Raw genomic sequence first — 12,193 nt, 5'->3', positions numbered from 1 at the left:
GCATTCCTTGAATGAATCAAAGAAATGTATCATGTTAGTCACTGAATTAAAATGATGGTAAATAAATGACTGACACTGTTCGTAAAAGATTCTTTCATTTTTTGAAAGAAATCCAAGATGAGATAAATGAAAGAAGCATGAAAAATTGATTTACAAAGGGGCAAACAAGGCAACCCAGTGATAAATTTAGTGATAAACTGGTTGACACGACTTGTGGGGTATGACTAGATGAAGAGAAAGACATGGATCAATTGACAGAACTTGTCTTGAGATTATTAATACTGATAAGCCAAAAAAGACTAGTGGAGTCTTGAGAACTTTGCTACCACAATTGAAATTTCATGAAATTAGCATTACATAAATTATGTTTACATTCAAATCCCAAATAAGACATGCATTTGCATCGTTACCTATTACCCATTCGATCTTGGCTCAATCTAGATCATTTTTAGAGCCTTTGCAAAATTTAGAGTCTTACGAATCTTTTTTGTAAACTTGAAAATTCTTGTGAATCTTGCATCTTTGCGAATCTAGAACCTTTGCGAAACTTAGAGTCTTGCGAATCTTTCCTTCTTGTAAACCTAAAAAATGTTACAATCTTGCATCTTATGAATCTTTCTTTCATACAAACCTAAAAATCCTTGTGAATCTTGCATCTTCGTGAATCTAAAACCTTTACGAAACTTGAAATCTTACGAATCTTTCATACGAATCTAAAAATCTTAGCGAATCTTGTATCTTTGCGAAACTTAGAATCTTGTAAATCTTTTATTCTTGCAAAACTGAAAACCTTTGCAGATCTTGAATCCTTGCAATTTTGTTAAACTTGGCATATTGGGATCTTTTCAACTCCTTTTCCAAATTGCGAATCTTTGAATTCAAAGTGAAATCTTGAACTTTATTTTTTTTCAACCCATGGCATCTTTCGGTCATCCATCTTCGACGTTGACTTAGTCTTAGTTGTTTCATTTTTGACTCGTGGTTTTGTCCTGGTTACCTGATTTTGGCTCAGTCCTGATCATTTCTTATAACTCGTGGTTTCGTCCTAATCATTTATTTTCAACCTTAACTCGGTCTTGATCACTTTATTTTTGACTCATGGTTTCGCCTCTATCACCTAATCTTGGCTCAGTCCAGATCATTTCTTGTGACTTGTGGTTTTATCTTGGTCATTTATTTTCGACCTCGACTCGGTCCTAGTCGCTTTATTTTTGACTCGTAGTTTCATCTTGAACATTTATTTTTGACCTCGACTCGATCCTAGTCACTTCATTTTTGACTCGTAGTTTCATCCTAGTCATCTGATCTTAGCTCAGTCCAGATCATTTTTTATGACTCATGCTTTCTTTTTGATCATTTATTTTCGACCTCGACTCGATCCTAGTTGCTTCATTTTTTACTCGTGGTTTCATCTCAATCATCTAATCTTAGCTCAGTCCAAATCATTTCTTATGACTTGTGTTTTTATCTCGATCATTTATTTTTTATCTTAACTCAATCCTGGTCACTTCATTTTTGACTCATGATTTCATCTCAGTCACCTAATCTTGGCTCAGTCTAGATCATTTCTTATGACTCATGATTTCATTCCAGTCATTTATTTTTTACCTTAATTCTATCCTGGTCGTTTTATTTTTGACTCGTAGTTTTGTCTCGATCACTTGATTTTAACTCAGTTTAGACCATTTCTTATGATTCAAGGTTTCATCTTGGTCATTTTTGACCTTGGCTCGATCTTGTCGCTTTATTTTGACTCGTGGTTTCATTCTAGTCACTTGATCTTGGCTCAGTCCAGACTATTTCTTATGATTGGTGGTTTCATCCCAATCATTTTTTACCTCGACTTGGCTTTGGTTGCTTTATTTGACTCATGGTTTTGTCCTGGTCACTTGAACTTGGCTCAGTCCAGATCATTTTTTATGATTCATAATTTTGTCCCAATTATTTTTAACCTCGACTTGGTTTTGGTTACTTCATTTGACTTGTGGTTTCATCTCGGTCACTTGCTCTTAGCTCAGTCCAGATCATTTCTCATGATTCATAGTTTTGTCCCAATCATTTTTTACCTCAATTCGATCTTGGTTACTTCATTCTGACTTGTGGTTTTATCCTGGTCACCCGATTTTGGCTCAGTCCAAATCATTTTTCAAATTCATGGATCATCTTTGATTTGACTCAAACGGAATGGTGTCTAGGTCTTTGCAACATCCTTGTCTAATAGGGATGTGCAAAGAGGGGCAGCTATAAACACCCATTTGTGTTCGGGCCTAATTGGACCAATTCCTTTTATATTATGATATATTATCACTATTATTTTTTTTCTTTCTCATGTATTTCTATATATATATATATATTTGTTGTTGTTATTATTATTATTATTATTATTATTTCTTTGGTATTTCTGTATATATATTTATTATTGTTGTTGTTATTGTTATTGTTGTTGTTGTTAATATCATTATTCTTATTCTTATTATTATTATTATTATTTTATTTCCATTCCTTCTTTCCTTTTCTGTTCTAATCAGCACATGGACAAAGAAAATTTGGAGCATGATCAGAATCTCACCACATGGTCAAACTTTAATGCTAGATTGTATCAATATGTGATCACTAAAATTTTGGACCTAAAATCTCATCTAGACAAAATGCAATCCCATGATTTAAGCTTGGGATATATTCTATCAGTTTCCTAAAATTGATCCAAGGACTACCTATAAATTGAATCGACTCTAAAAGAGGACACACACAGAGAAAAATTTGGAAGAAAGAAAAGTTTGGAAAATTTTGGGGTAGTAGAAACATTCTAGGAATTCGATTTTGGGATTTTGGGATTCAATCTAAAGTTGTGAGTTTGATTTTAGGTTTTTTTGGCTAGAATCAAGATTCTAGGAGTAATCAGGATGAAATTTGGGAGAAATTTAGTAAGATTTGAAGAAATCTAGGTTTTTTTAGGTTATGATGAATTTTTCGATGAAGGTTTGAATTTTTTGGTGAAGTTTTCGGCAATCATTGGAATTTTTTGACCACATTCCTGTCAGTTTCTCAAAAATCGGTGGGTTTTCTATTTTTTGATTGAATTTCTCAGTGACATCCCAAAAAATCGATGGGCTTTCTAATTTCTTGTTAAATTTGCCGGTAGGTTCTTGAAAAATTTTTAGAGAGAAAACAGAGAGAAATTAGCTAAAGAGAGAGAGGGACAGAAGCTTTTGAGTAGAAAAGCGTCGAACCTGACTTATATATCACCTCTACACGATATCGTTTTGGCCACTTAGGATTCGCATGAACCCAAGTCAAGATCCATGCATTGACCTTGGTATCGATCTGACTTGATTGCAGGTCTTTCTTTTTTTTTTTTTTTGATTTTATTTTATTTTATTTATTCTTAATTCTTTTTATTATTATATTATTTTTTGGCTTTATTTTTTTAAAAAAAATGTTATTTCTATTATTTTATTTTTGAAGGTAAAAAAAAATTCAAAAAAACATCTTTTCAAATAAAAAAATCTTTTTTGTAAAAAAAATTCATGAAATTCTACCAAACTATTAGAAAATTTTTATGGATTTGTTGTTTTCTTTTTTTGGAATCCACCAAATTATTGAGAAATTTCATAAATTCGTTCTAAAAAAAATAAAATAAAAAATAATTTTTATCTTCTAAACTATTAAAGAATTGTTTCAAAGTAAGTCTTACCAAACTATTGGGAGACTTATAATTTCAATAAATCTAACGACGATGCCTCTTCAGAATAAGACATTAGTCTCCATGAATACTCTTGAAGTGAAAAAATTATATTAAATTGCTACCAAACTATTGGATAATTTTAAGATATATTTTCATTATTAAATTATTTGGTAAATTAAAAATATGATAAATGCTTGGATAATCTGAAATCTAACTGGTACCATCCTTTGGATGGGTGCTATGAGGGTGCTATAACCTTTTACATGTGTAATCATATTTTCAAACCTAAACTCTGGTTTTATAGATCAAAATCTGCTTCAGATGACCAATCACACCTAAACAAAAAAGATTGGTAGCAACTCATCTAATCCATATCTAGTGGTAGATCCATGGATCTATATGTTATGACAGTAACATTCATACCTGTGATTGCATGTAACCTATTTTTCATTGGAAAACAAAGGAAATGCCTTGCTCAAAACACTAGAGAAAGCATTATCAAGAAGAGAGTATGTATAGCACATCAATTTATGCTGAACAAGTAGCATAAAAAGGCAATTAGTGTTGATATGTTACAAGATGATATGAAGATACTAAATGATAGGCTAGGGTAGTAACTTTGGAAGAAGGATAAATTGAAATACAAAAAAAGGGATTTGGAAGACAATTATTGGAATTTCGAAGTTCAAAAGCTTGAACTTCCCCACCCCCACCAACAAAGTCTGGTAATGACAACATTCTAACCCACCCTCCTTGGATAATTATGTACACACCATCTTACAAGGAGAGAATTAATATTAGACCCACAAACTCCTATTAACTAACATCCTATTTCAAACAAAAAAGATACCTCACCATAACTGAACCACCAACTAATAATGCTACCTATATAGAACAGCAATAAGAGAATAAGGCAATCCCAGAATTGGATTTTTCTAACCAGCAAAGCAACTTGATCAGGTACAAGAAACAAGGAAAAGAGGAGAAAGAAGTTTTCTACAAACAGAGAAAAAGAAAACAAAATATGGAAAACAGTCTACACCCTAAAGAATTCAAGTGAATTGAAAGACCCATTCACAGGTTTTCTCTCTTATTCAATTAGAAAGAGCTACATAAACCCTTTTCGTCGTGATCAAAGAAACACAAAATAGTGCAAAATAAAAACCTAACCAATAAAGCTAATATGCCACTAGTCCACTCCTCCTTCCCATAAAAGATAAATGATCACATTCCACTCAAACGAATCATGTCAATAATTATTTAGTTGTTTTTCAAATGATGATATTATTTAAGTTTAATTTCAATCAACATAAATATACTATTCCCTTTTATCTATTTTGTATGTTTATATTTGATTTTTTTCAGTAGATTTCAATTTGACTTTGTTATTTTTAAAAAATTATATTGAATTAAAATTTTTAAAAATCATGTTTTAAAATTTTGAAATTCAAACTTTACAAATCTCATTTTTTTAATTTTATTATTTTCTTAAAATAATGACCAAAATTGAATTTATTTAATCCAAAATTAATAAACAACAAATATAATGAGACGTAAAGACTAATAATGCAAAGATTTTACATCAATAAGGCAATTAAAAATAGCTGATTCTTACCCAAAATAATAATAATAAAAACGTAATCAAATTGCCGTTCAAGAATTTGGTAGCAAGATGTAAAATCTACTTTTTCATCAACCAAATAATCTTAAGAGGAAAAAGAGATTACTCAAAAAGTTAATAGTAACAATTGTGTCATGGCTTGTCTTTTGTTGAAGGTCACTACTGTTTCAGAGGTAAGGAATGACTCTGGTTCATCTGTTATATATGTAGTTCAATTTTTGAAGATTAAAAAAAAAAGTCTTACTACTAAAGTTTATGGGATTCCACTTCTGTCATGATTGCTAACCTCATTTACAAGTAAAGGTTATTCTTTTGTTCTGTTTTTCATTACCCTTAAATGGTAGACTTTGTTGTAAGTTTAAACACCATTTTTTTTGTTATCATTATTATTTTTATTTTTTTTCTTTTTCTATTTTTTTTCTTTCTTTCTTTTTCCTTCTTCTTCTTTCCTTATCCGATTTAATTTGACAAGATCCAGTGTATTAAATGCACCATCACTAAACTCCAAAATGCTAGCCACCGCTACCACTGACAGCCATTTAACACACTGCCTAACTTGGCAGTGTGGATTTTGGGTTGAAAATATGGGATTCAAATCCCAAAAAATCTGAGATTTGAAACTTAAAAAGCTATATAAATAGAGTTTGTTACTTGCAAAAAGAAAAGGAGGATCGATTATAAAAAAAGAGGGAGATCGATTGAAAAAAAAGCATTGTTGAAAAAAAAAATAGATTCAAAAAAAAAGTTTACCAAATTCAAAAAAATAACCTTTTATCAAATACAAAAAAAAAAAAAACAAAAAATTTAGAAACACAGTCCCCTAGAATGAGGAACCCAATGCCAGCATAAAAAAAAACACACACACATAAAAACACAAAAAAAAAATTATGGCTGAAACTTCTAGGCTAGATCTATGCCATTTGGGATACTTTCAGGTGAAATGGAGGCTGGATCTGTGTTTAAAGGGTTGAGGAGAACATTTTAGGTGATTTTAGCTTTTTTTCGATCACCGATGATGGTGGTTAGCGACCGGTGGCGACGGTGACAGCAACCAGCAGCCATATAAGTTTTGGCTTAAGAAAAAAAAAAGGGATTTTTTTTGTGAGAAAAGAGAGAATGGTAGAAAAAAATTTTAGGCCTTTACATAAATTGTCAAAACAAAAATGACGCCATTTTAATAAGGATCAAAACGACGTCATTTTGAGCTCTAAGGATCTGCGTGTTAACCCGTGACCCGATCTGGTGACCCGCGTCTCCTTCAGCCTCTGACTAGTCCAGATGAATTGGATCAGACTGACCCAGACCGTGTCAAACTAGACCAGACCAAATCGAATCGTTGAGCCAATCGAACCCGTATTAACCATTGACAAGTTCGGTTCAGGTAAAAAAAAATTTTTTTTGAATTTTTTTAAAGATTTTTTTATATATTATTTTTGTTATTTTAATTATTATTTTTTATATTTATGCATGTTAAAATGTTTTAAATTTACTAGAATAAATTTTTGTTGTTTTATAATAATAAATAATAAAATATAATAAAAGTTTTTGATAATTTTGAATAAACCTTATAAAATAATTGGTAAAAAATTTTAATTAAATAAAAATAATACAAAAATAATTAAAATGTAAGAAAAGGAAAATTTTATCCGATGATGAGATTCAAAATATTTCGAGTAGTGATGCCTACAAAATCTCTAGGTGAGAAGATTTAAAAAAAAAATACTACCAGTGTATTTGAGTATTTATAAAAAATTTTCAATACAATAAATTTTTTTTTTGTTATAAAATAGTAAGTAAAAATTAATTAATAAAGTAATAAAGTGATAAAAAAAAGAAAAAGAAATTTTTATCCAATGACAGGATTCTAAAAGTATTTCGAATAGAAATGCTTTAAGAAATTCTTAAGTAAGAAGATTTTTTAAAAATATTACTAGTGTATTAAAATATTTATAGAAAATCTTCAATATAATAAAAATTTCTCTTTTCTTCAAAGTTTTAAATAAAATAAATAATCAAAAATAATAAAAATCAATAATAAAATGTGTGCATTAACATATTAGCATTTTTTTTTGCATTACATGCACTACATGATTTTTTTTTACGAAAAATAAATTCGAATCTTCGAGGATGAGATACTAAGGTATTTCAAGAAGCGATGCCTAAGAAATATCTAGGTGAGAAAAAGTTCTTCTAATGTTACCAACGTACTAAAACATTTTAAAAATTATTTCAATAAAAAGATTCTAATTTATTTTTCTTGAATAAAAATGAAATAATAAATAATAAATAAAAAAATCAAGAAAATTATTTTTCAAATGCATAAAATGAGACTATTTTTTATCAAAATCAAAGGATAACACATAGTTAATTGGTATCATTTTAAACGGCACTGTAAGGGTGCTAATCCTTCCTCACGTGTAACCGACTTCCGAACCCAGACTATCACACAAACCCTAAAATTATCCTTTTAATAAATTTTAATTAATTTTAACATTTCATTTAAAGAATATGTTTTAATAGGTGGTCAATCGCACCTAGCCAAAAAAAAGATTAGTGACGACTCCGTTATTTTTATTTCGTTTCCAATTTTGTCGGACGGACACAAAATCATTACAACAGCATGACAACTCCGCTGGGGACTGTTTTTGTTTTTGAGAGTCAGGTCAAAATTAAGTATGTGTTATCCTCAAGTTTTGATTTAAATAGTCCTAATCGGTTTCTTAGATTTTTATTTTTCACTTTTAACAAAAAAAGGGTAAAAAAAATCGAAAACAAAAAGAAAAATTCACACACCTTTCTTTTATTATGCCTCTTATGCTTTATATTACTCTTAATAAATTTGAATATATTTGCACATATAATAACATGATGCATCTCATTCATAAGCTCTATGCCCGAGTTTTATCCCTTATAGGAGGAAGTAGATTACCTATGCCCTTGTGAAGTGATAACCTCTGTAATGGCAAGCGAAATACTTCCACTCAAATTGAAATTTTTTCGTTCATAACCTATAATGGGTGAAGATCAGGGTGCCTCACTAGTCTAGCGTGGACACCAGTGAGGAACAATTTAGGAACCTTTAGACACATGTTAATCCAAACCCAACATGTAATAAGCCTAGGAAACTAGCCTTAGGTAGACCCTAATCCATCTTTTTGTAGGAAATACCTAAGAATAAAAGTTGTGTGTAATGCAAAACAAAAATCTCAAAACTAAAAAAAAAAAGTTTTTTCTCAAACCGTATCCTCACACTAACTTAATTTTGTTTTCTTTTCTTTTTTTTTTTACATAAATTATATCATATAGTTCTGTATCGAGATATTTGCTCTATGACATATTTTTCCCAAGAAGTTTTCATGGATCCAATAAAACTATAGATTTGCTCATCCTCAGTCAGTGTCTCATGTGAACCATATAATGAAGTACATGTTTGGTCGAAATAAGCTCAACAAAAGAATGAAGTTGCTTACCTATTGGCTATGTGTTTGAATTACCTGAAAATGTGCATTTGGATCTCACATAGAATGATTTAAAAGACTTAGCCATCATCTAGGGTCAGTTAAGTGAAGAAAGAAAAGAAAGCTTTTGTAAGAAGTGCAAGCAAATTGTATCCCTCATCCCAGTAGTGATCGATGAATAGCTGGTCAAGGCAACTATATAGTTTTGGGATCCATCCTATAGATGCTTCATTTTTAATCAAGAAAATTTGGTGCCAACTATTGAAGAGTATTCGATTTTGCTTGGAATAGAACTACATTGTCCAGATAAAGTGTTTACTCGAAAGCCAAAATCAGGTTATCGCAAAAAGTTGATCAAGCTTATAGGGTTTAAAGTGGAAACCATTGATTCATTCGTAAAGCCTAAAGGTGAACATCTTGGCATTCGTTGAGACATTCTCTAAGATTTTATTCAAGGGCATTTAAATGATGATCAAGGCATGGCTATGTTTTTTCTAGCATTGTATGGCATGGTAATCTTTTTGAAGACTTTGAGTTATATTAAGATAACTGTGGTAGGTTTTTTCGAGCAAATTGAAACCCAAACAATTAATCCCACACCAACAGTCTTAGCAAAAACCATCCGATCATTGAATTTTTATTGATGAAATGTAAATGGATGGTTCATAGGATATGCGTCGCTATTGTATGTGTAGATCAGAATTCATTTCAAGTGAAGGAAGAGTGCTTTTTCAAAGTCGTATTTTTGAAATAAGACACTAATTGAAGAATTATGCAAAAGTGAATGGCCGACATTGAATACCAAGAAATAGTGGGTTTTATTCTTGCAAAGGCTTACTAGAGATGAAATTGAATGGATGGTGCCTTGGATGTCTCATGTGCCTTTATTGTTTCGTGAAGAAAATGAGCCGTGGATATCGTTGTTAGGGTTGTGAGGTATTGTAAGTTACACTCCATTGATGGTGCTTAGGCAATTTGGTGCAAAGTAGTTTGTTCCTACTACTCATGGCTTAGTCCAAGTAGAATTCATTTACGGAGAACCAAATCCACCAAGAACCTCAGAGCAATTGATACAAGTATGTAAGAAAACATAAAAAATGAGATTAGGGCCTCTCATTGACAAAGTCACCCTTGATTATCATATTTGAAAAGTAAAATGACCTAAAGACATAGTACTCCCTCCTGATGATAGCTTACACCAATCGACTAATCTTTTCACAAAAGTGTAATTATCAGAAGTTAAGCTTGTTAAGAAAGAATTAGAAGCTAAAAAAGAAGAAATAAGAAAAGAAAATTTCAGACTTCACAAGAAGGTAGGCCAATTAAAATATAAAGCAGACATACAATGCAGCATATTGACAAATATCATAAAAGAATGAGACGTGGCTAACAATGATTTGAAAGATCTACACTAAGAAAATAAGAGATTGCACATTCAAATCAAAACTGAAAAAGTCACCAAGTCTTACCTTAGTCAACAATGTGAAATGGATGAGCTTCGAGAGGAAATAAACTAATGGAAAGGCAAAGCTCAAGAAAAGCAAAAGGAGATTATCAAAATTTCTTAAGAATATCAGCATTGGAAGGGGTTATATTCTACAACCTCTACAAGATTGGTGGAATGCCCAAAAAAAAAAAGGAAAGGTTGAAAGCCATGTTCACAAAAGAGAGAAGAAAGCACTTTAAAGTACTGAATAAAAAAAAATCACTTTACTAAGTGATCTAAGGGTTAGAGATACAACTGCAAGACCACAATAGCCATATTTCAGTAATAATAGATGAGTGGCATAGAAGGGAAAAAGATTAGATCTTCACATGTGATTCAGAAAGGGATACTCACATGAGATGAAAAGCAGAAAGCTTAGAAAGGCAATAGTACATAAAGCACTTGACTAATCAAGTTTACAAGGCAATGAAGAAAGCATGGGAAATGGTTGGAAAGGTAAAAGCATTAAAAAAAAAGGTCAATCCCATAGGAGAATATGGACAGCACCTAGTGAATTTTCTAAACAAGGCGAAGGATCATTATGAACAAGTCAAATGTTTTTATAGATATAATTCTAGGATGGTAAATCTTATGTAATAAAAGTTGTATGGAATCAATAAAAAATTTTAGTGTTGAAATTTATCCAAGAGCAAATATCTTTCACTTGCATTCATGCATCATGTACATCATTTTCATAAAATAAATAAAATAAAATTTTCAACGCATGGCATTCTGAAATTTTTTTTCAAAAAACTTTTATGGTAATAAAAGTTCAAGAATAGCTCATCCATCAAAAATTTTGACCCAACTTACTCGTCATTCATACAAACTAAGACTCAAACAAGAATCATGGAACAAGAACAAGCCAGTCGATTTGAGAGAATAAACAAAGTTTAAGAAGAACTAAGAGGGGATCTCAGTACAATAATGGATATGCTTAGGAAACTTGACAAAGAAAAAGTAGTAGAAGAAAATCTCAGCTTTCAAGAGCAATCGTTAGATATGGTAGATCCTATTTACCCTTCAGGGTTTGAACCACGACTAGCCCAACCTTTTCAAGAAACTAAAGTACAAATTTTTACTCCCGATGGATATCCTAATCCTTATCCAAGAATGACATCCACACCTGTTCCAGGATGATTTCTAAATTTTGTTAATCCTGTTATGATAGAAAAATCACCTAAGCCAATCTTGATCCCTTACTTAGATGATCCCAATAAGAGAGAAAAGCTAGGGATGAAGACACTCGAAAAAGTAGAAGATACCAATGCCTAACAGAAGATGAAAGTATTAAAAGAAAGACAGATAATGGCTAAGGTTTTGATTGATAATGGTTCATCTATCAATGTTATACCTGTGACTACTCTGGCAAAACTCCCTGTTGATGAATCTTATATGAAGCCTAGTCATATGATAGTGGAGCTTTTGATGGAACCCAAAGAGAGGTGTTAGAAGACATAGAAATGCCATTGCCAATTGACCCGTGCACTTTTAACATGAAATTTCAAGTCATGGACAATTTTTCTTCATACAGTTGCTTATTGGGTAGGCCGTGCATCCATATGGTAAGTGCTGCTCCATTTTTATTACATCAAAAAGTCAAATTCATTGTTGAAGGAAAGCTAACATGTGTGGCAAGAGAAGAAGATTTATTGGTAACTCAATTAATAAATACTCTTTATGTGGAATCAACAGATAAAGCACTAGAATATTCTTATAGATCTTTTGAGATTGCCAATACAACATATATGGCTGAAGGATCTAAATTGTATTCACCACACTTGTCTACTACAACTAAAATGGTTGTCAAATAGCTTACCAAGATGGGATGGCAACCTGAAACTGGACTAGCGAAGAACCTGCAACAAATCATAAAGCCACCAACAGTATATGACAAGAAAGAGAAATTTGGCTTGGGATATAAGCCAATAAAAGGAGACAAA

This window comes from Durio zibethinus, chromosome 9 (assembly GCF_047325235.1).
Source record: "Durio zibethinus cultivar Kanyao isolate XHJ-2024 chromosome 9, ASM4732523v1, whole genome shotgun sequence".
Lineage (NCBI taxonomy): Eukaryota > Viridiplantae > Streptophyta > Magnoliopsida > Malvales > Malvaceae > Durio > Durio zibethinus.
The sequence above is the reverse complement of the archived record's forward strand: the minus strand, read 5'-3'. Positions refer to the sequence as shown.